The following is a 22,012-nucleotide window of genomic DNA, read 5'->3' as shown; positions in this document are numbered from 1 at the left end:
TTTTGATGGCTGCATAATATTCCATTGTGTATATATACCACCTCTTCTTTATCCATTCATCTGTCGATGGACATCTTGGCTCTTTCCACAGTTTGGCTATTGTGGACATTGCTGCTATAAACATTGGGGTGCACGTACCCCTTCAGGTCCCTACATTTGTATCTTTGGGGTAAATACCCAGAAGTGCAATTGCTGGATCGAATGGTAGCTCTAATTTCAACTGTTTGAGGAACCTCCATACTGTTTTCCAGAGTGGTTGCACCAGCTTGCATTCCCACCAACAGTGTAGGAGGGTTCCCCTTTCTCCACATCCCCGCCAACATCTGTCGTTCCCTGACTTGTTCATTTTAGCCATTCTGACGGGTGTGAGGTGGTATCTCATTGAGGTTTTGATTTGGATTTCCCTGATGCCGAGCGATGTTGAGCACTTTTTCATGTGCCTGTTGGCCATTTGGATGTCTTCTTTGGAAAAATGTCTGTTCATGTCTTCTGCCCATTTCTTGATTGGATTATTTGTTCTTTGGGTGTTGAGTTTGATAAGTTATTTATAGATTTTGGATACTAGCCCTTTATCTGATATGTCATTTGCAAATATTTTCTCCCATTCTGTCGGTTGTCTTTTGGTTTTGTGGACTGTTTCTTTTGCTGTGCAAAAGCTTTTTATCTTGATGAAATCCCAATAGTTCATTTTTGCCCTGGCTTCCTGTGCCTTTGGTGATGTTTCTAGGAAGAAGTTGCTGCGGCTGAGGTCGAAGAGGTTGCTACCTGTGTTCTCTTTTAGCATTTGGATGGACTCCTGTCTCACGTTTAGGTCTTTCAACCATTTGGAGTCTATTTTTGTGTGTGGTGTAAGGAAATGGTCCAGTTTCATTCTTCTGCATGTGGCTGTCCAATTTTCCCAACACCATTTGTTGAAGAGACTGTCTTTTTTCCACTGGACATTCTTTCCTGCTTTGTCAAAGATAAGTTGACCATAGAGTTGAGGGTCCATTTCTGGGCTCTCGATTCTGTTCCATTGATCTATGTGTCTGTTTTTGTGCCAGTACCATACTGTCTTGATGATGACAGCTTTGTAATAGAGCTGGAAGTCCGGAATTGTGATGCCGCCAGCTTTGTTTTTCTTTTTCAATATTCCTCTGGCTATTCGGGGTCTCTTCTGGTTCCATACAAATTTTAGGATTATTTGTTCCATTTCTTTGAAAAAAGTGGATGGTATTTTGATGGGGATTGCATTGAATGTATAGATTGCTCTAGGTAGCATTGACATCTTCACAATGTTGGTTCTTCCAATCCATGAGCATGGAACGTTTTTCCATTTCTTTGTGTCTTCTTCAATTTCTTTCCTGAGTATTTTATAGTTTTCTGAGTACAGATCCTTTGCCTCTTTGGTTAAATTTATTCCTAGGTATCTTATGGTTTTGGGTGCAATTGTGAATGGGATCGACTCCTTGATTTGTCTCTCTTCTGTCTTGTTGTTGGTGTATAGGAATGCCACTGATTTCTGTGCATTGATTTTATAGCCTGCTACTTGACTGAATTCCTGTATGAGTTCTAGCAGTTTTGGGGTGGAGTCTTTTGGGTTTTCCACATAAAGTATCATATCATCTGCAAAGAGTGAGAGTTTGACTTCCTCTTTGCCGATTTGGATGCCTTTGATTTCTTTTTGTTGTCTGATTGCTGTGGCTAGGACTTCTAATACTATGTTGAATAGCAGTGGTGAGAGTGGACATCCCTATGCAGTTTTTTTTTTAACCTATTCTGCTGCTACCTGTCTTTTGATTGGATAGTTTAATTCATTAATTACTATTAAGGGAGAAATTGTCAAGTTTAGATTTGTTTTCTGTATGCCTTAAACCATTCCCCCTCATTTCCTCTATTACTGTATTTTGTTTGGGGGCCTGAATCAGCCAAGACTGCACTGAATTCACTGGTGAGACAGGACCACTGGCCTTGCTCTGTAGACAGGAAAAGCCATGGGGTGTACTCTCTGTTCAAGTGCCACTATAAGCAGGGCTGTTGGATGAGCTACATGGCTTTCCATGTGGTATGGTTAGGTTGGACTTAAGGCTGTATTCAGCGGTGGGCAGGACGACAAATTATTTTCCCTGCACAGGTACAGGGAGAACCAGCTTCATGGCCAGAAAGGCTCTTTGTGATCTTGGCTCATGCTAACCCATTCTGCAATTTCCCTGGCTAAATAGGACCACTTGCTTTGCTCTGCAAACTATCAGATCTACCTGTTGGACTCTCCGCTTGAGTGTTTCTGGGCTGTGCAGATTATGAAAACTGCTGGTTGGGCCTACAACTTGGGCACTGAAGTAGGAAATCAGTCTGCCTAGATCTGAGAGCTGGTTGCTACAAGTCCCTCTTCACTTCCCCATCACAATCAGATTCCCAGTGGTCAAACCCTGCGTATTCCCTTGAAATCCTCATGATGTGAGACTGCACTGGGGATTCCTAATAAATAACTCACAATGCTAGTGAGCTCGATATCCACCCTGGGTTCTTTTTTTTTCCCCCAAAGGAGGAATGATAAGCTTAGAAGAGACCTCTCAGTGTGATGTTGCACTGGCCTGAGGGAGGGGCATTGTGGTCAGTGTGTAACCCCTTCTCTTATTCTTCTAAGTGGTCTGTCTTGGTCTCTGTAATGCTTTAGCCTCATCCCCATGTTTTAGGATTTTCTCACTGGTGTCTGTCTGTGAATAATTATTTGTCCTTCTTATGAGGGACAGCAAAGTCAAGAGTGACCTATGTCGCCATCTTGGTGATGTCACTTATGTTAATTGTTTCTTTTGCAGTGTAGAAGCTTTTAAGTTTGATGTCCCACTTACTGATTTTTTCTTCTGTTGCTTGTGCTGTTGATGTCAAACTCAAAAAAATCATTGTCAGACCAATGTTGAGGAGCTCATATATTCCTGTTTTCTTTTAGGAGTTTTTTAGTATCAGATCTTATGTTTAAATCTTTGATCCATTTTGAGTTAATTTTTGTGAGATGTGTAAGTCAGGGGTATGATTTCATTTTGTTTGCATGTGGTTATCTGGTTTTCCTAGCACCATTTGTTGAAGAGACAATCATTTCCGCATTGGATGTTCTTGTCTCCCTTGTCAAATATTAGAGGGCCATATATGCAGAGGTTTAATTCTGTGTTTTCTATTCCATTGGCCTATGTTTATTTTTATGCAAGACCATACTGTTTTATTTACTATAGTTTTGTAGTATAGTTTGAATCAGGAAGTGTGATGCCTCTTCTTTCTCATGATTGTTTTGTTATTGGAGTTCTTTTGTTGTTCCATACAAATTGTTGTATCTATTCCTATGAAAAATTACATTGGAATTTTGATAAATATTGCATTGAATCTATAGATAGTTCTGGATAGCATGGACATTTAAACAATATTGACTCTTCCGATTCATAAACATGGATTTCCTTCCATTTGTTTGTATCTTCTTCAATTTCTTTCAACAACTTCTTGTAGTTTTAATTGTACATATTTTTTACTTCCTCTGTTAAATCTTCTCCTAGCTGTTTTATGATTTTCAATGCATTGTAAATAGGATATTTTACTTTATTTCTTTTTCAGGTATTTCACTATTAGCATGCGGAACTACAACTTACTTCTGTGTATTGATCTTATATCCTGCAGCTTTACTAAATTTATTGATCATATTCCACAGTTTTTAGTTTTGGGGATTTTCAATATACAATTGACCCTTAAACAATGAAGGGTCTGTTTGACTGTTCAGTCAAAAATCTGTGTCTAACTTTTGACTCCCCTAAAACTTAACTATTAATGGCCTACTGTTGACCAGAAGCCTTACCAATAACATAAACAGCCAATTAATACATGTTTTATATGTTATATATATTATATACTACATTCTTACAATAAAGCAAGCTAGAGAAAAGAAAATGTTAGGAAAATCATAAGGAAGAGAAAATAACATTTATATCACTGCATTTATTAAAAAAATCTACATATAAGTGGACCCATGCAGTTCAAGCCATGTTGTTCAAAAGTCAACTGTACAAAATTTTACCATCTGCAAATAATGAAAATTTTAATTCTTTCCTATTTGGATGCCTTTTATTTCTTTTTCTTGCCTGATTGCTCCAGCTAGGACTTCCAGTACTGTACTGAATATTGGTACACTTGTATTGTTCCTGATCTTAGAGAAAAAGCTTTACATTTTTCTTCATTGAGTATAATGTTAGCTATGGGTTTGTCATATGTGACTTATGTGCCTTCTATACCCAAGCTTCTATGCCTAAGCCATTGAAAGTTTTTATCGTAAAAGAATGTTGTATTTTGCCAAATGCTTTTTCTGCATCTATTAAGGTGATCATATGATTTTTATTTTTCATTCTATTAAATGAATTGTGATATATCACAATCATTAATTTATGTATGATGAACTATCCCTGCATCCCAGGGATAAATTGCACTTGGTCACAGTGTCCTGATCCTTTTAATGAGTTCTTGAATTTGGTTTGCTAATATTTTGTTGTCAGTTTTTGCATCTATACTCGTCAGGAAAATTAGTCTGTAGTTTTCTTGTACTGTCCATATCTGGCATTTGGAATCAGGTAATACTAGACTCCTACAATGAGTTGGGAAATGTTCCTTCCTTCTTAAATTTCTGAGAATGATTGGCATTAGTTTTTCTTTAAATGTTTTATATAATTCACCACTTAAACCATCTGGTTGTGGGGTTTTCTGTGTTGGGAGGTTTTTGATTACTATTTTAATATCCTTACTTTTTATTGGTCTCTCAGATCTTCTGTCTCTTCCTGCTTCAGTCTTGATCGGTTGTATAATTCTAGGAACTTATTCATTTCTTCTAGATATCTAATTTGTTGGCTTATGATTGTTCATAGTAGTCTCTTATGATCCTATGGATTTTGGTACTGTCAGTTGTAATTACTCCTCTTTCATTTCTGATTTTATTTATTAATCTTTTTTTTCTTAATTAGTCTTGCTAAAGGTTTGTCAATTTTGTTTATGTTTTGGAAAAAACTGTAGATTTCTTCTATTGTTTCTCTGGTCTCTATTTCATCTATTTTCATTCTTACCTTTATTATTTCCTTACTTCAGCTGTGTTTGGGCTTAATTTGTTCTAGTTCTTTGAGGTGCAATATTAGATCATTTGTTTGTTATCTTCCTAATTTCTTAAACAGTTGACCCTTGGACAACATGGGTCTAATATTATGCAGATTTTTTTGATAAATGCAGTACAGTACATATATGTATTTTCCTTATGATTCCTAAACGTTTTAAAATTCCAGTTAGTTAACTTACAGTATAATATTAGTTTCAGATGTACAATATAGTGATTCATACATCATCAAGTGTTTATCACAAGTGCTCTCCTTAATCCCTATCACCTATTCACCTGCCCACTGCCCTCTGGTAACCATGTTTGCCCTCTATAGGTAAGAGTCTTTTTCTTGGTTTTCCTCTTGCTCTCTTTTCCCCTTTGCTTGTTTGTTTTGTTTCTTAAATTCCACATGTGAGTGAAGTCATATGGTATTTGTCTTTCTTTCTCGGATTTATTTTGCTTAGCATAATACTCTCTAGATCTATCGATGTCCTTGAAATGGCAAGATTTCATTCTTTTTTATGGCTGAATAATATTCCGTGTGTGTGTGTGTGTGTGTGTGTGTGTGTGTGTGTGTGTGTGTATACACATATATTACATTTTCTTTATCCATTTATCAGTTGATGGACACTTGGACTGTTTCCATAGTTTGACTATTGTAGATAATGCTGCTGTCTCTTAAGTCCAGTTAGTCCAATGTGTCATTCAAAGCCATTGCTTCCTTTTTGATTTTCTGTTTAGATTAACATAATATAATTTAAAAAAAAAAAACAAGAAAGAACAAAGCCATTGCTTCCTTTTTTATTTTCTGTTTAGATGATCTGTCCATCGATATAAGTGGGGGCTTAAAATCCCCTACTATTATTATATTATTATTATTAGTTCCTTTATGTTTGTTATTAACTGTTTTATGTATTTGGATGCTCCTATGTTGAGGGTGTAAATATTTACAATTGTTAGATCTTCTTGTTGGATTGTTCCTTTTGTAATTAGTGTCTTTTTTTTGTCTCTTGTTATAGTCTTTATTTTAAAGTCTATTTTGTCTGATATAAATATTGCAACTCGAGCATTCTTTTGACATACATTTGCATGATAGATTTTTTTTTCCATCCCCTCACTTTCAATCTGCAATTATCTTTAGGTCTAAAATGAGTCTCTTGTAGGCAGCATATATTTGGGTCTTGTTTTTTTTTTTTTTTTCATCCATTCTGTCGCTCTGGGTCTTTTGGTTAGTGCGTTTGGTCCATTTACATTCAAAATCATTGTATTTGTATTTTGTATTTGTATTTATTGTTATTTTGTGGTTGTTTATGTAGTTTTTCTCTGATCCTTTCTTCTCTTGCTCTCTTTCATGGTTTGCTGGTTTACTTTAATGATATACTTGGGTTCCCTTCTCTTTATTCTTTGCATATATATTAGTGTTCTTTTTTGGATTTAAAATAAGCAGTATATTAATTAAAGACTTTTTTACAATACAGGCAGTTTTTTAAAACTTAGTGGAATTTTTTTTCATTTTTAAAAAATTTTTTATAATTCCAAAAATAATTTTGGCAGTCATGGGAAAGGGTAGAGGCGCTTATTTCAGGGTCTCTGATTAGTGCCTTCTGTCTAGTCCAGTCAGGTAAGTAAAGGTTCATGAGGGATACATTTTAAGAAATCTAGATGATGAAAATAACATTAGCCTGGGATCATACCATCTAAATAAAAGAAAGTTCAAGAACCAAGATATATAATTAGACCATACTCATAAGATCCTACTCTTAGTAATAGAAATACCTAGTATATGCAATATAAAAATAATTCTACCATTTATTTAACACCTATCATTTGCCAGGCACAGTGCTAAGTGCTTTATAAACATGATTTCTAATTCTAAAAACCATCCTTAGATAGATGGTTAAAGCTTTTTTTGAAACAGAAGAAGAAAATCAAGCTTATTAAAGTTTAATGACTCCTATAAAGCCATACAGCTGGTAGGTGTTAGAACTGTGGTTTGACTCCAAGTTTTTCTTCCACACAATACCTACTGTATAGAAAATTAGCAGAACAAGTTGCTGTTATTATTTTTAAAGATTTTATGTATGTATGTATTTAGCCTGAGCAGGGGAGGGGCCAAAGGAGAGGGAGAGAGAGATCTCAAGCAACTCTGGGCTGAATACAGAGCCTTATGCAGGGCTCAATCTCAGGATCCTGAGATCATGACCTGAACTAAAATCAAGAGTCAGACATTTAACCAGCTGAGCCACCCAGCTGTCCCTGCTGCTATTATTATTTTAACCAAATTTCATTTGTAAAATCCCATACATGGCCTACCATTCTGATATGGCAATATGTAATTTTCATCAGATTAATAAATAATGAAGGAAATCCATTGTGTTCTTATTATGAGTTTGGAAAACAGTGTTGTTACAGATAACAGTAAGCTATTCTTTTTAAAAATTTTTATTTTTTATTTAAATTCAATTAGCCAAGGTTTAGTACATCAATAATAAGCTATTCTTGTCCTGAGTTCCAATGATTTAGAACCTGTTATGCAAGACCAAAAGCTCTCTGATTCAAATATAAAACACAGTATTCTATTTAGTCACAAACACAAAGATCCAAAATGCCATTTTTGAGCCATTTCTGCATAACAGTCCAGCCTGCATTCATCCCTTCTAGAGATATATTAAACTAAGAAGTCCTTGAAGAATTTACATTGTTAACAGAATTCAACATTATGCTAGAGCATACACAGATACAGGAAACAAAGCAAGGTCTTTCCACATAGCATAAGTCCTTACAATGATTTTGTTTTAAGTCAGTGTCTCTTCATGCCACACATATTCCCCAATGTCTGCTTGATGAAATACCAGAATCACCATGGAATCTACTTTCCTGCAGTCTTGTGCAGACTTTGCTGCCACCCCAAAATTCAAAGGGATGTCTGTCATGGAGAACACCACCTCTCCTTGGTACTGAAAATTATTTTCAATGATTCAACCTGGTCTAGATTTCAACACATTTTTCCCTTACAGGAAGGACTGCTCTGCTCCAGGCTTTATTCACACTTTATACTTGGCATAGGCTGCAAGGTAATCCAGAATTGTGATGTGCAACTGGATCTTGTGAGTCTTAGTGAGGTATTCCGTGACACCAGCTTTTCCCTAGAGATGTTGGTGGCCTACTTCAGAATCTTCTCATTCATGTAGTACCCCTAGTCATTGTGTGGCTGAAACAGTAGTTGCCATTGGGCTTGTTGACCAGTAGCTGAAGATTTTCCCAAATGTATTTCGCTATCATCTCAAATGTTATGTGGGTCCCTTTTTCAATCAAAGACTGCATTTTCCCACTGGGTTGCAACACTGAATCTGCATGACTCAGTGGCTAGAAACAGAACTATTAGTGGTTTTTGACTAGTGGTTAGAACATCTTCTGTATGTAGCCGTCTATATTAAGTTGATGGCCACATAAGTTTGAACCCATTGTTTACTCCTCTTCCACCCACATTTTAGATATATGGGGTTATATTTTACATTATTTTGTTAACCTCTTGACTGATTTTTTTTTTTACAGAAAGCTTATTTTAACAGATTTTGTTTTCTACTTTTCTACTTTTATGACTTACATATGCTCTTTCCTTTTCACTCAAAGAGTCCTCTTTAATATTTCTTGTAGGGCTGGTTTAGTGGTCATGAACTCCTTTAGTTTTTGTTTGTCTGAGAAACTCTCTCTCTTCTTCTATTCTGAATAATAGCCTGGCTGGAGGGGGTGGGGCTTGGTGTAAGAAAAGTTAAGTAGTGAATGCCTGCAGTGCTGGTTCTCACAGGTGGCAGTGTGTTTATGCTAGGAGGCGGGGATGGGGAAAATGGCACCTGCCAGCTCCTTTGTTCCCAGAGAAGTCCCTCAGCAAACTCTGAGATCAGTAACTCTCCCTCCCATAAGCTCTTGGTACCTTTCAAACTGTTGCTACCAAGCTGTATGTCCATGGGCTGTTTGCTAAGCTGGATATTTAAAGGTGGGACTCAGCCTCTAGTTGCCCTCCAAGCTCTCCTAGAGCCCAGCCTACTGATTTTTAAAATTCCAGGCCTTAAGTCCCACTGGTTTCCAGCAGCTCATGTGTGGGCTTTCAGATGGAGTTTACAATGCATCAGTGGGAATTGAATCCATTTTATGCCCTCTGAGAATCCTTTCTGCCACTCTTGTGATCTCTCCCTTTTTGTCATCATGGACCTCCTTCCTCACTACTATGTATACTATAAGAAAGAACTGATTCTCTTTGGTAGTGTCCCATACAGCCAGGGGACCTCAAGTGCTCCTCACTGTCTAGTAACTACCATTATCTTTTCTTCTATTCCCTTATCTTCTTATCTCTGTTTTTATGAGTTTGACTTTTTAAAAAACTTCTACATGTAAGTGAAACCATACAGTATTTGTCTTTCTCTGTCTGGCTTATTTCACTTGCCATTCTGACTCCAAACTCATCCAGGTTGTCACAGATGACAAGATATCCTTCTTTCCAATGATCGAATATTCCACTGTATGCCTATACTACATCTACTTTATCTACTGAGGGACACTTGGGTTGTTTCCATGTCTTCGCTATTGTGAATATGCTGGAGTGACCATGGGTGTGAAGATGTCTTTTTGAAATACTTATTTCAATCACTTTGGATTAATGTCCAGGAATGGGAATGCTGGATCATATGGTAGTTCTATTTTTAATTTTTTGAGGACCTTGCATACTATTCTCCATAATGACTGTACCAGTTTCCATTCCTATCAACAGTGTAGAAGTGTTGTCTTTCTCCACATCTTTGCCAACACTTAAATCTTATCCTCTTGACAAAGTGCATTCTAAAAGGTAATATCTTGTTGTGGTTTGATTTTCATATCTCGGATGATGTTGAGTACCTTTTTTTATTATTTAAATTCCATTAGCCAACATATAGTATATCTACACTTTTTGATGTAGTGTTCAATGATTCATCAGCTGTGTGCAACACCCAGTGCTTATCACATCATGTGCCCTCCTTAATGCCAATCACCCAGTTACCCCATCCCACACCCCCCCTCCCCTTCATCAACCCTCAGTTTGTTTCCCATACTTAAGAATCTCTCATGGTTTGTCTTCTTCTCTGATTTCTTCCCATTCAGTTTTCCCTCCCTTCCCTTGTGGTCCTCTGCATTGTTTCTTATATTCTACATATGAGTGAAACCATATGATAATTGTCTTTCTCCAATTGACTTATTTCACTTAGCATAATACCCTCCAGTTTCATCACAGTCAATGTAAATGGTAAGTATTCACCCTTTCTGATGACTGAATAATATTCCATTGTATATATGAACCACATCTTTATTCATTCATCTGTTGAAGGGCATCTTGGGTCCTTCCACAATTTGGCTATTGTGGATATTGCTGCTATGACCATTGGGGTGCATGTGCTGCTTCTTTTCACTACATCTGTGTCTTTGGGGTAAATACCCAGTAGTGCAATTGCTGGGTCATAGGGTAACTCTATTTTTAATTTTTTGAGGAACCCCACACTGTTTTCCAAAGTGGCTGTACCAACTTGCATTCCCACTAACAGTGTAAAAGGGTTCCCCTTTCTCCACATTCTTGTCAACATTTATTGTTCCCTGTCTTGTTAATTTTAGCCATTCTGACTGGTGTAAGGTGGTATCTCATTGTGGTTTTGATTTGTATTTCCCTGAGGCCAAGTGATATGGAACATTTTTTCATGTCTGTTGGTCATTTGTATGTCTTCTTTGGAGAAGTGTCTGTTCATGTCTTCTGCCCATTTCTTGACTGGAATATTTGTTTTTTGGGTGTTGAATTTGAGACGTTCTTTATAGAACTTGGATACCAGCCTTTTGTCTGTTGTGTCATTTGCAAATATCTTCTCCCATTCTGTAGATTGCCTTTTAGTTTTGTTGATTGTTTTCTTTGCTATGAAGAATCTTTTTACCTTGATGAAGTCCCAAGAGTTCATTTTTTATTTTGTTGCCCTTGCCTTGAGAGACGTGTCTTGTAAGAAGTTACTGCAGCTGAGGTCGAAGAGGTTACTGCCTGTGTTCTCCTCTAGGATTTTGATGGATTCCTGTCTCACATTGAGGTCATTCATCCATTTTCAGTTTATCTTTGTGTATGGTGTAAGAGAATGATCCAGTTTCATTCTTCTGCATGTGGCTGACCAATTTTCCCAACACCATTTATTTAAGAGATTGTCCTTTTTCCATTGGATAGTCTTTCCTGCTTTGTCGAAGATTAGTTGATCATAGAGTTGAGGGTTCATATCTGGGCTCTCTTCTGTTCCACTGGTCTATATGTCTGTTTTTGTGCCAGTACCATGGTGTCTTGGTGGTCACAGCTTTGTAGTATAGCTTGAAATCAGGCAGCGTGATGCTCCCAACTTTGTTTTTCTCTTTCAACATTTCCTTGGTGATTTGGGGTCCTTTCCCTTTTCTTTTGGATAAGTCTGGACACAGGTTTATCAATCTTATTAATTCCTTTAAAGAACCAGCTTCTAGATTCGTTGATCTGTTCTACTGTTTGTTTCTATCTCATTGATTTCTGCTCTAATCTTTATTATTTCTCTTCTCCTGCTTGGTTTAGTCCTTATTTGCTGTTTTTTCTCCAGCTCCTTTAGGTGTAAAGTTAGCTTGTGCTTTTGGGATTTTTCTAATTTTTTGAGAGAGGCTTGGATGGCTATGTATTTCCCCCCTTAGAACTGCCTTTGCAGTATCCCACAGGTTTTGGACTGATGTGTTTTCATTCTCATTCATTTCCATGAATTTTTTTTTTAAGTTCTTTAATTTCCTAGGTGACCCATTCATTCTTTAGTAGGATGGTCTTTAACTTCCAAGTGTTTGTTTTCCTTCCAAATTTCCTCTTCTGATTGAGTTCCAGTTTCAAAGGACTGTTGTCTATGTAGTGAATAATCTCAATGTTTTGGTATCATTTCAGGCCTAATTTGTGACTCAGTATTTGGTCTATTCTGGAGAAAGTTCCCATATGTACTCAAGAAGAATGAATATTCTGTTGTTTTAGAATGGAATGTTCTATATATCTGTGAAGTCCATTTGGTCCAGTGTGTCCTTCAAAGCCTTTGTTTCTTTGTTGATATTCTGCTTAGATGATCTGTCTATTGGTGTGGGTGGGGTGTTGAAGTCCCCTAATATTAATGTATTAATATATTATTATCAATATGTTTCTTTACTTTGGTTATTCATTGGTTTATGTAGTTGGCTGCTTCCATGTTGGAGACATAGATATTTACAATTTTTAGATCTTCTTGTTGGATAGACCCTTTAAGTATGATATAGTATCCATCTACATCTCTTATACAGTCTTTGGTTTAAAATCTAATTTGTCTGATATGAGGATTCCTACCCCAGCTTTCGTTTGAGGTCCATTAGTATGGTAAATTGTTCTCTACCCCCTCACTTTCAGTCTGGAGGTGTCTTTAGGTAAAAAAATGAGTCTCTTATAGACAGCGTATGGGTGGTTCTTGCTTTTTTATCCAATCTGATACCCTGTGTGTTTTGGTTGGAGCATTTAGCCCATTTACATTTGGAGTAACTATTGAAAGATATGAATTTGGTGCCATTGTATTACCTGTAAAGTCCGTGTTTCTATAGATTGTCTCTGTTTCTTTCTGGTCTATGTGACTCTTGGGGTCTCTCTTTGCTTACAGTACCCCCCTTATTATTTCTTGCAGGGCTGGCTTGGTGGTCATATATTCTTTCAGTTTCTGTCTGTCTTCGAAGCTCTTTATCTCTTCTTCCATTCTGAATGACAGCCTTACTGGATAAAGTATTCTTGGCTGCATGTTCTTTTAATTTAGTACCCTGAATATGTCTTTCCAGTCCTTTCTGGCCTGCCAGGTTTCTGGGGATAGGTCTGAGGCTATTCTGATGTTTGTCCCTCTGTACATACGTAAGGAACCTACTCTCCCTAGCTGCTCTCAGGATAGCTTCTTTTTATCTAAGATTTGCAAGCTTCACCATTATATGTCAGGGTCTTGACCTATTTTTATTGATTTTGGAAGGGTTCCTCTCTGTCTCTTGGACATGACTGTTGTTTCCTTCCCCAGATTAGGGAAGTTCTCAGCTATGATTTGCTCAAATGTACCTTCTGGCCCTGTCTCTCTCCACCCCCTGGTGTACCCTATAATTCTGACATTGGTTTGTTTCATGTCATCATTGCTAGACACGTTTCTTCAAGGGCTATTAGTTGTCTTTCTCTCTTTTACTCAGCTTCCTTCTTTTCCATCAGCTTGTCCTCTAGATCACTTATTTTCTCTTCTTCCTCATTTACCCCAGCTGTTAGAGCTGTTAGAGCATCCAATTTAGACTGTATCTCATTCATAGCATTTTTAAGTTTGGCCTGATTCGATCTCATTTCCACCCTTAGAGATTCTGTATTGTCATTTATGCTTTTTTCAAGCCTAGCTATTAACTTTATAATTGCAATCCTGAATTCCATCTCTGACATCTTATTTATATCCATATCTATTAAGCTCTGTGGCAAAAAGCATTGCCTTTGGTTCTTTCTTTTGTTATGAATTTCTCCTTCTAGTCATTTTGCTCAGAGAAGAATGGGTAAGCAAATGAGAAGAGTCCAAAATATCAACCACAACCCAAGCAAAATACACCTTAGAAAAATCCGAGTGGTTGGAAGCCACCACACAAAAGCAAACAAAACTACAATGAAACAAAGCAATAAAAAGTGGGGCAGGGAAGAGAGACTATAATAATATCACAGGGTGGCCAATGCAGGGTGATCCACCTGTTCCTGATTGAATTTTGGTCTCTCTTTTAGAATACACTACATCTCAAAATTGCAAAGAAAGCAAAACTTATATATATATATATATATATATATATATATATATATATATATATACACACACACACACACACACACACATATATATAATTGAATAGAGTGAAAAAAGGACTAAACTGAAGCATATATCTATAAAATGTAGATGTAAAAAGTAAAAGTTAAAAAGTGATTTAAAAACATAAATTGGTAAAATAATCTAGTTGAAATGGGAAAAAGGTAAAAAAAAAAAAGAAAAGAAATGGAACATTTCAGACTGAAAGATAAAAGTCTTGAGAAAACACCTGTAGCTCAATATACTATTTTCCCCTGGTGCTAGAGTTTTACAGTCTTGTGGGATCCATAAAGTTTTATTCCACCAGTTCTTCCAATCTGTCTTCTGGGGGAGGGGTCCTGCTGTGCTGCCTCTCATGTGTCTTTCCCTGGGTGGAGTTGCCCCACCCTTTGTCAGGGGTCTGGGCTCAGTGTAAACTTATCATATATCTGGCTTTTTTTCCCTGGACGTTTTCTGTGCCTCTTCAGAGGATCAGAGCAAAAATGGCTGAGCCCAGATCTCTGGCCGAGCTGAGAGATCGTGGTCCACCCCTCTTCAATAAACGCTCTGGGACAAACAGTTTTCATTTTTGTGTGTGCCAAACCCCGCAGACTCTTTCTGTGTGCACCTACTGTAGTCCTCCCAGGGGAAGTCCCAGGAACCCACAAACACCCCTGCCCTTTGTGTCCTCAGGATTGCCAGTGGTTGTGGGCTTGTGCGGGCACTCTGCTCTGCTGCTCCTGGGTCATGGCTGGGTGCCGCTCTACCGTCCTTTCTGGAACCACCACCGCCCTGAGAGCTGTTGCCTGGTTGTGGGTACAGCTGTTTTGCCCCTCCCAGGGGATGGTAAATGACCCACACATTCCAGTACTTTTCAGGATGCTCAGGCAAAGAGTGGTCACCCAACTGGCCTGGCTCACAGTTTATGGCAACCCAAACTGCGAGTTCCCTCCTGGGCTCACTGACCATAACCAGTTTCCCTGCTCCACTGCTTGGGTACTCTACTAGTTCAGGCATTCCCATTCATTCTGTGTCTCTTGGGATGCTGAGACCACCATGACCCACCTAGAATTCTGCCCCTTTCATCCCCTGAGCCCTTTTTAGTAAGGGATGTCTTTCACTGGAGCAGATTTCTAAAGGTTCTAATTTTGTGCTCCAGTTTTAGATCACTTTTCAGTAGCCAACATATGGAGGCTCCCTACCCCGCCTCCATTCATCTTCCCATTTCTCCCCACAGATTCACAACTCTGCACATCCTACCTTGCAAAAATCAGTTGCTTTTCTACTTGTAGAGTTCCAGATATATTTTCTTACCTCTCAGGCTGAATTTGTGGGCGTTCAGAATGGTTTGATAGTTATCCAGCTAAATTCAAGGGACCAGATGAAACAAGGTCCCCTACTCTTCTGCCATCTTGCCTCTTTCTCCTGAGTACCTTTTCTTGTACCTCTTTATTTGTATGTCTGCTTTGGAAAAATGTTTATTTCTATTATTTCCCCCTTTTAAAATTGTGTTGTTATTTTGTTGTTGAGTTTCATGAGTTTTTTATATTTGGATATTAATCAGATACGAGGTATGAAAACACTTTTACCCATTCTGTAGATTGCCTTTTCATTTTGTTGACTTTCCTAGCATTTTGTTTGGGGCAGTCCTACTTGTTTATTTTGTATTTTTTTGTCTCTGCTTTTGGTGTCAAAGAAAAAAAACATAGTCAAGTCCAATGTCAAGGAGATAACCTCCTTTGTTTTCTTCTATGAATTTTACAGTTTTAGCTATTAACATCCAAACCTTTAATGTATTTTGGGTTGAATGTTGTATGTGGTGTAAGGTGAGGGTCTGGCTTCATTCTTTTTTTTTTTTTTTAGGATTTTATTTATTTATTTGACAGAGACACAGCGAGAGAGGGAACACAAGCAGGGGGAGTGGGAGAGGGAGAAGCAGGCTTCCCACCAAGCAGGGAGCCTGATGCAGGGCTAGATCCCAGGACCCTGGGATCATGACCTGAGCCTAAGGCAGATGCTTAATGACTGAGCCACCCAGGCGCCCCTTCATTCTTTAATTTGTGGTTACTTAATATTTAGCAAATACCATTTATTGCAGAGGCTGTCCTTTCTCCATTGTATATCCTTGGCTACTTTGTTAAAAATTAATTGATAATATATGCATGGGCTTCTTCTTGGGCTTTCTGTTCTGTTCACCAGTGTGTTACTTCAATGCCAATATCATGTTGTTTGGATTGCTATAGTTTTGTAATGTAGTTTGAATTCAAGAAGTGTGAGGCATCCAGCTTTATTCTTTCTCAAGATTTCTGTGTCTAGTCTAGGTCTTTTGTGGTTCCATACAAATATTAGGATTATTATTTCTATGTCTGTGATAAATGCCACTGGAATGTTGAGAGGGATATATTGCATCTGAGGATCACTTTGGGCACAATAGACATTTAAAAATATTGAGTTTTTTCAGTAAGTGAACATTGAATATTTATAATTTTTTATGTTCTTCAATTTCTTTCATCCAAGCTTTATGGTTTCAGGGTACAGATATTTAACCTCCTTTGTTAAATTTATTCTTAAGTATTTTATTTTTGATGCTACTGTAAATGGCAATGCTATTTATACTTCTTCAGATATTTTATTGCATAGCAATGCAGTGATTTTTATATATTGCATTTGTATCCTCAAACTTTACTGAATTTTTATATTCATTCTAACAGTTTGTTGGTGGAGTCTTTAGGATTTTCTGTATATGAGATCATATCATCCCAAACAGTAACATTTTTTTTTCTTTTCCAGTGTACATGCCTTTTATTGATTTTTCTTGCCTAATTGCTGTGGCAGTGATTTCCAGTACTAAGTTGAAAAAAAGTAGAAAAAATTGTGCATCCTTGTCTTGTTTTTGATCTTAGTGGAAAATCTGTCAGCTCTCTTTGAGGAATATGCTTAGCTTTGGACTTGTCATTTATGGTCTTTATTATGTTAGTGTATATTCCCTTTATGGTCATTTTGTTGGCAAATTTTTACCATGAAAGGATGTTGAATTTATCCAGATGCTTTTAATGGATCTACCAATAACATCATATGGATTTTATCCTTCATCTTGTTAATGCATATCACATTTACTGATTTGCATATGTTGAACTTTATTGGACTAAATCTCCCTTGGTGATGGTGTATGATCTTTTAATGTACTGCTTAATTTGTTTGCAAATTTCTTTTTGAATATTTCTACACCTATGTTCATCAGGGATATTGGCCTGTAATGTTCTTTTCTTGTAGCGTCCTTTTCTGGTTTTGGTATCAGAGTAATGCTGGCCTTGTAAAATGAGTTTGAAAGTGTTCCTTTCTCTTCATTTTTGGAAAGAGTTTAAAAAGGATTAGTATAAATACTTTTTAAAAATGTTTGGTAGAACTTACCAATGAAGCCATCTGGTACTAGACTTCTTTTTTGAGACTTTTTTGATTATTAATTCATCTCCTTCTCAATAATTGATCTCATCAGGTTTTCTTCTCTTTTCTTTTTTACAAATGTCATTTATTTATTTGAGAGGGGAGGGAGAGAGAGAGAGAGAGTGCACAGGTGGGAGCAGAGGCAGAAGGGTAGGAAGAAGCAGACTCGCGCTGAGCAGTGAGCCTGATGCAAGGCTCAATCCCAGGACCCTGAGATCATGACCTGAGCCAAACGCAGATGCTTAACTGACAGAGCCACCCTGGTGCCCCTGATCTCATCAGATTTTCTATTTTTTCATAATTCAGTCTTTGAAGGTCATATGTTTGTAGGAATTTATCCATTTCTTCTAGGTTGTCCATCTTATTGGTGTATAATTGTCCATAGAAATCTTTTATTATCTTTTCTAAATTTGTGTTTTGTAATGTCTTCTGTGTCATTTCTTAGTTTACTTGTTCTACTCCTCAAATGAGTGGCTGAATGGTAAAAACAAAACCCAAATATATATTTCCTGTAAGCAATTTGTTTCAGCTTTCAGGAAACAGATGAACTGAAATAGAAGCAATGGAAAAAGATATTCCATGGAAATAGGAACCAAAACAGAGAAGTGACTATACTTATACTGAACAAAATAGACCTTAAGATGAAGAATGTGACAAGAGACAAAGAAGGTTATTATGTAGTAAAGATGATATAACATTTGTAAATATTTATGCACCTAACATAGAAGCAACAAAATATATATAAAACAAATACCAACTGATCAGAAAGGAGAAATAGAGACACAGTAAGAGTAGGCGACTACCTAGAATGAGTCATAAAGAAATAAAAATCTGAATGAACCAAAAATGAGTAAGGAGATTGAAACAGTAATAAAAATCCTGAACCTAAGAAAAGCCTAAGAACAGATGGCTTAACCAGTGAATTCTATTACACATTTAAAGAAAAATTAACAAAATCCATTTTAAACTCTTGTTAAAAATTGAAAAGTAGATAACACTTGTAAACTCATTTTAGGAGGCCAGCATTACCTGGACATCAGAGATAAAGACACTTTAAGCAAAAAAATATACTGACAAGAATCCCTGATGTATATAGGTGTAGTTTCTCAAGAAAATATTAGCAAACCACATTCAACAGGACATTAAAAAGAATAGTCAACATGATCAAGTGGATTTTTATGCTTAAGATGCAAGGATGGATCAACATAAGCAGAAAGTCTCCACCAAAAACTGTTAGAACTAATACATGAATTTGGTAATGTTAAAGGACACAAAATCAAGATATAGAAGAGTGGCATTTCTATACAGCAACAATGAAATGAACTATCTGAAAGAGAAATTAAGAAGAAAGAAATGTAATTTATCATAGCATTAAAAACTACTTAGGAATAACTTTAACCAAGGAGATGAAAGACCTATACATTAAAAACTGTATGACATTGAAGTAGACACAAACACTTGGAAAGATAACCCATGTTCTTGTATTTGAAGAATTAATATTGTGAAAATGTCCATATTTCCCAAAGTGATCTACAGATTCAGATCAATCCCAATCAAAATTCTAATGACATTTTTTACATAAATAGAAAGATTATCCTAAAATTTGTATAGAATCACAAAAGACCCTAAAGGAACCAAAGCACTCCTGGGAAAGAACAAAAGTGAAGCATCACACTATCAGATTTCAAGCTTTATTACAAAGCTATATTAATCAAAACAGTATGGTACTGGTATAAATGCAGGCACATAGAGCAGTTGAATAGAATAGAGAGTCCAGACTTAAACCCATGCATATACAGTCAACTAATTTTTGACGAGGATGCCAAGAACTCACAATGGGGAGAGTATAGTGTCTTTAATAAATGGTGTTGGTAAAACTGAATATCCACATGCAAACTGATGAAACTAGAGCCTATCTTACACTCTTCACAAAAATTAACTTGAAATGGGTAGAATACTTAAACATGAGATCTCACCATAAAACTCCTAGAAGAAAACTCAGGGAAAAGAACCTTGATATTGGTCTTAGTAATTATTTCTTGGATAAGACATCAAAAGGACAGGCAACAAAAACTAAAATAAACAAATGGGACTACATTAAAAGGTTTCTGCACACTAAATGAAACAACCAATTGAAAAGACAACCTACAGAATGAGGGAAAATATTCATAAACCATATATCTGATAAGAGGTTAATATTAAAAAATATAAAGGACTCATATAGCTCAAGAGTAAAAAAACACAATTTAAAATTGGGCAATGAATCTGAATAGATAATTCTCAGAGATGTACAAATGTCCAATATGGGTATAAAAAGGTGCTCAATATCACTAATCATCAGAGAAATGCAAATGAAAACCACAATGAGATGTTACCTCACACCTGTTAGCATGGTTATAATAAAAGAAAAGAAAAGAAATTACAAATCTTTGCAAAGATGTGGAGAAAAGGGAACCCTTATATAATGTTGGTGGGAGTATCAAATGGTACAGCCATTATGGAAAACAGTATGGAAGCTCCTCAAAAAATTAAAAATTGAATTTTTATGATGTGATCCAGCGGTCCCACTCCTGGTTATATATCTGAAGAAATTAGTACTTCACACCCATGAGACTGTACATCCATGTCCATGGCAGCATTATTCAGAATAGACAAGATATGGAAGCAATCTAAATATTCTTCTATGGATGAATAAAGAAAATGTGAAAAAGATATAAAAAAGGAAATCATACCTTTTATAAGTACATGGATGAAACTGGAGATCATTATGCTAACTGAGGTAAACCAGAAAGAGAAAGACAAACACTGTATGGTATCACTTTTATGTGGAATATAAAAAACAAACAAACAAACAAAAACTCAACTTCATCGAAATAGAATTTTGGTTTCCAGGGGCTTGGGGAAGATGGAAATAGGTTGATATAGGTCAAAGGGCAAAATATTTCAGCTGTAAGAAGAATACGTTCTGAGCATCTAATATACAGAATAGGGACTATAGTAAAAAATATAATATTGTATACTTGAAGTTGTTAAGAGTAGATCTTAAGCATTCTCACCAAAACAAACAAACAAAAAACCACCACCCAGAGTTACCATTAGTATGTATGTGAGGTGATGGACATATTAATTATCTTGATCTTGGTAATCATTCTTCAAATATATGTATATCAAATGATCATGTTGTACATTTTAAGTAGATACAATTAAATTGTTAAAAAATGGTTGGGATAAAAGAGGTCTCAGATGATATATTCCAGGCAGAGAATTTTCTCAATGTATGATGTAGCCAGGCAGGCCTACAGTCATTGTTACTACTTTTAGCAGTGCAACTTAAATAAGACATTGTGTCACTTTGAAAATCGTAGACATGGTCTGCAGAGTTTTGTTGTCCTAATATTTGAAATAATAACACATCAGAGAAAAACTTGAGCTGTGTTGAAGCATGACATTGGGAGTTTTTTGTAAATTACTGAATCTAATCCCATCTCTAATCTATTTTGGACTGTTGGTTAAGAACATACTTATCAATAATTGCTTTATAGCAATTTACATTTATTTACACTTATATGTAAATGAATTAAATTTCTTAAATATAAAACAGGATGAATGAATAGGTAAAAAAAAGAGACACATCTATATATTACTTACAAGAGACTCCTTTCAGAAATAAAAACACAAAACAATGAATCATGGATCACTACATCAAAAACTAATGATGTATTGTATGGTGACTAACATAACATAATAAAATTAAATTAAAAATAAATAAAGTATAAAAAAAGAAATAAAAACACACAGATGTAAGTGAAGAGATGAAAAAAGAAAGATGATGTAGACTCTACCTATACCAGACAAAAAAGATTTTTTTTAAAGATTTTATTTATTTAGTAGAGAGTGAGCACAAGTGGGGAGTAGAGGCATCAGGAGAAGCAGACTCCCCACTGAGCAGGGAGCTGGACATGGGGCTCAGTCTCAGGACCCTGGGGTCATGACCTGAGCTGAAGGTAGATGCTTAACTGACTGAGCCACCCCGGTGCCCTGACAAAAAAAGATTTTAAAACAAAGATTGTCATAAAAGACAAAGAGGGATACTACATAATGATAAAAGGGGCAATCCAGCAAGAAGATTTTACATTTATAAGTATATATGAATTTAACACAGAAACCTCAAAATATATAAAGCAAATATAAACAAGCTTAAAGGGACAAATTGACAGCAATACAATAATAGTAGGAAACACCCCACTACATCAATGAATAGATTATCCAGAGAGAAAATCAGTAAGGATCAAGACAAGGATGTCCACTCTCCCTACTTTTATTCAACATAGTATTGGAAGTCCTAGCCATAGCAATTAGGCAAGGAAAAGAAATAAAAAGCATTCAAATTAGAAAGGAAGAAGTAAAACTGTCACTGTTTGCAGATTACACACTATATATGGAAAATGCTAAAGACTCCACCAAAAAACTATTAGAACTAATAAATTAATTTATTAAAGTTGCAAGATACAAAATTAATATACAGAAATACGTTGTGTTTCTCTATACTCATAATGAAATATCAGACAAATCAAGAAAACAATATTATATACAAGTACATCAGAAA

General features: G+C 36.2%; 1 protein-coding gene and 1 pseudogene across 1 annotated transcript in view; one reads left to right on the top strand and one right to left on the bottom strand.

Moving 5' to 3' along the window:
- The window catches only part of CCDC7 (coiled-coil domain containing 7), a 395,691-nt gene that overhangs the window by 189,675 nt on the left and 184,004 nt on the right, over positions 1-22,012 (top strand). The window lies entirely within an intron of this gene.
- LOC114222379 (60S ribosome subunit biogenesis protein NIP7 homolog) lies at positions 7,894-8,422 on the bottom strand (annotated as a pseudogene).

This window comes from Eumetopias jubatus, unplaced genomic scaffold (genome assembly GCF_037043125.1).
Source record: "Eumetopias jubatus isolate StellerSeaLion01/CBP00866 unplaced genomic scaffold, mEumJub1_p1.0 scaffold_8, whole genome shotgun sequence".
NCBI classification, from domain to species: Eukaryota; Metazoa; Chordata; class Mammalia; order Carnivora; family Otariidae; genus Eumetopias; species Eumetopias jubatus.
The sequence above is the reverse complement of the archived record's forward strand: the minus strand, read 5'-3'. Positions and strand labels throughout refer to the sequence as shown.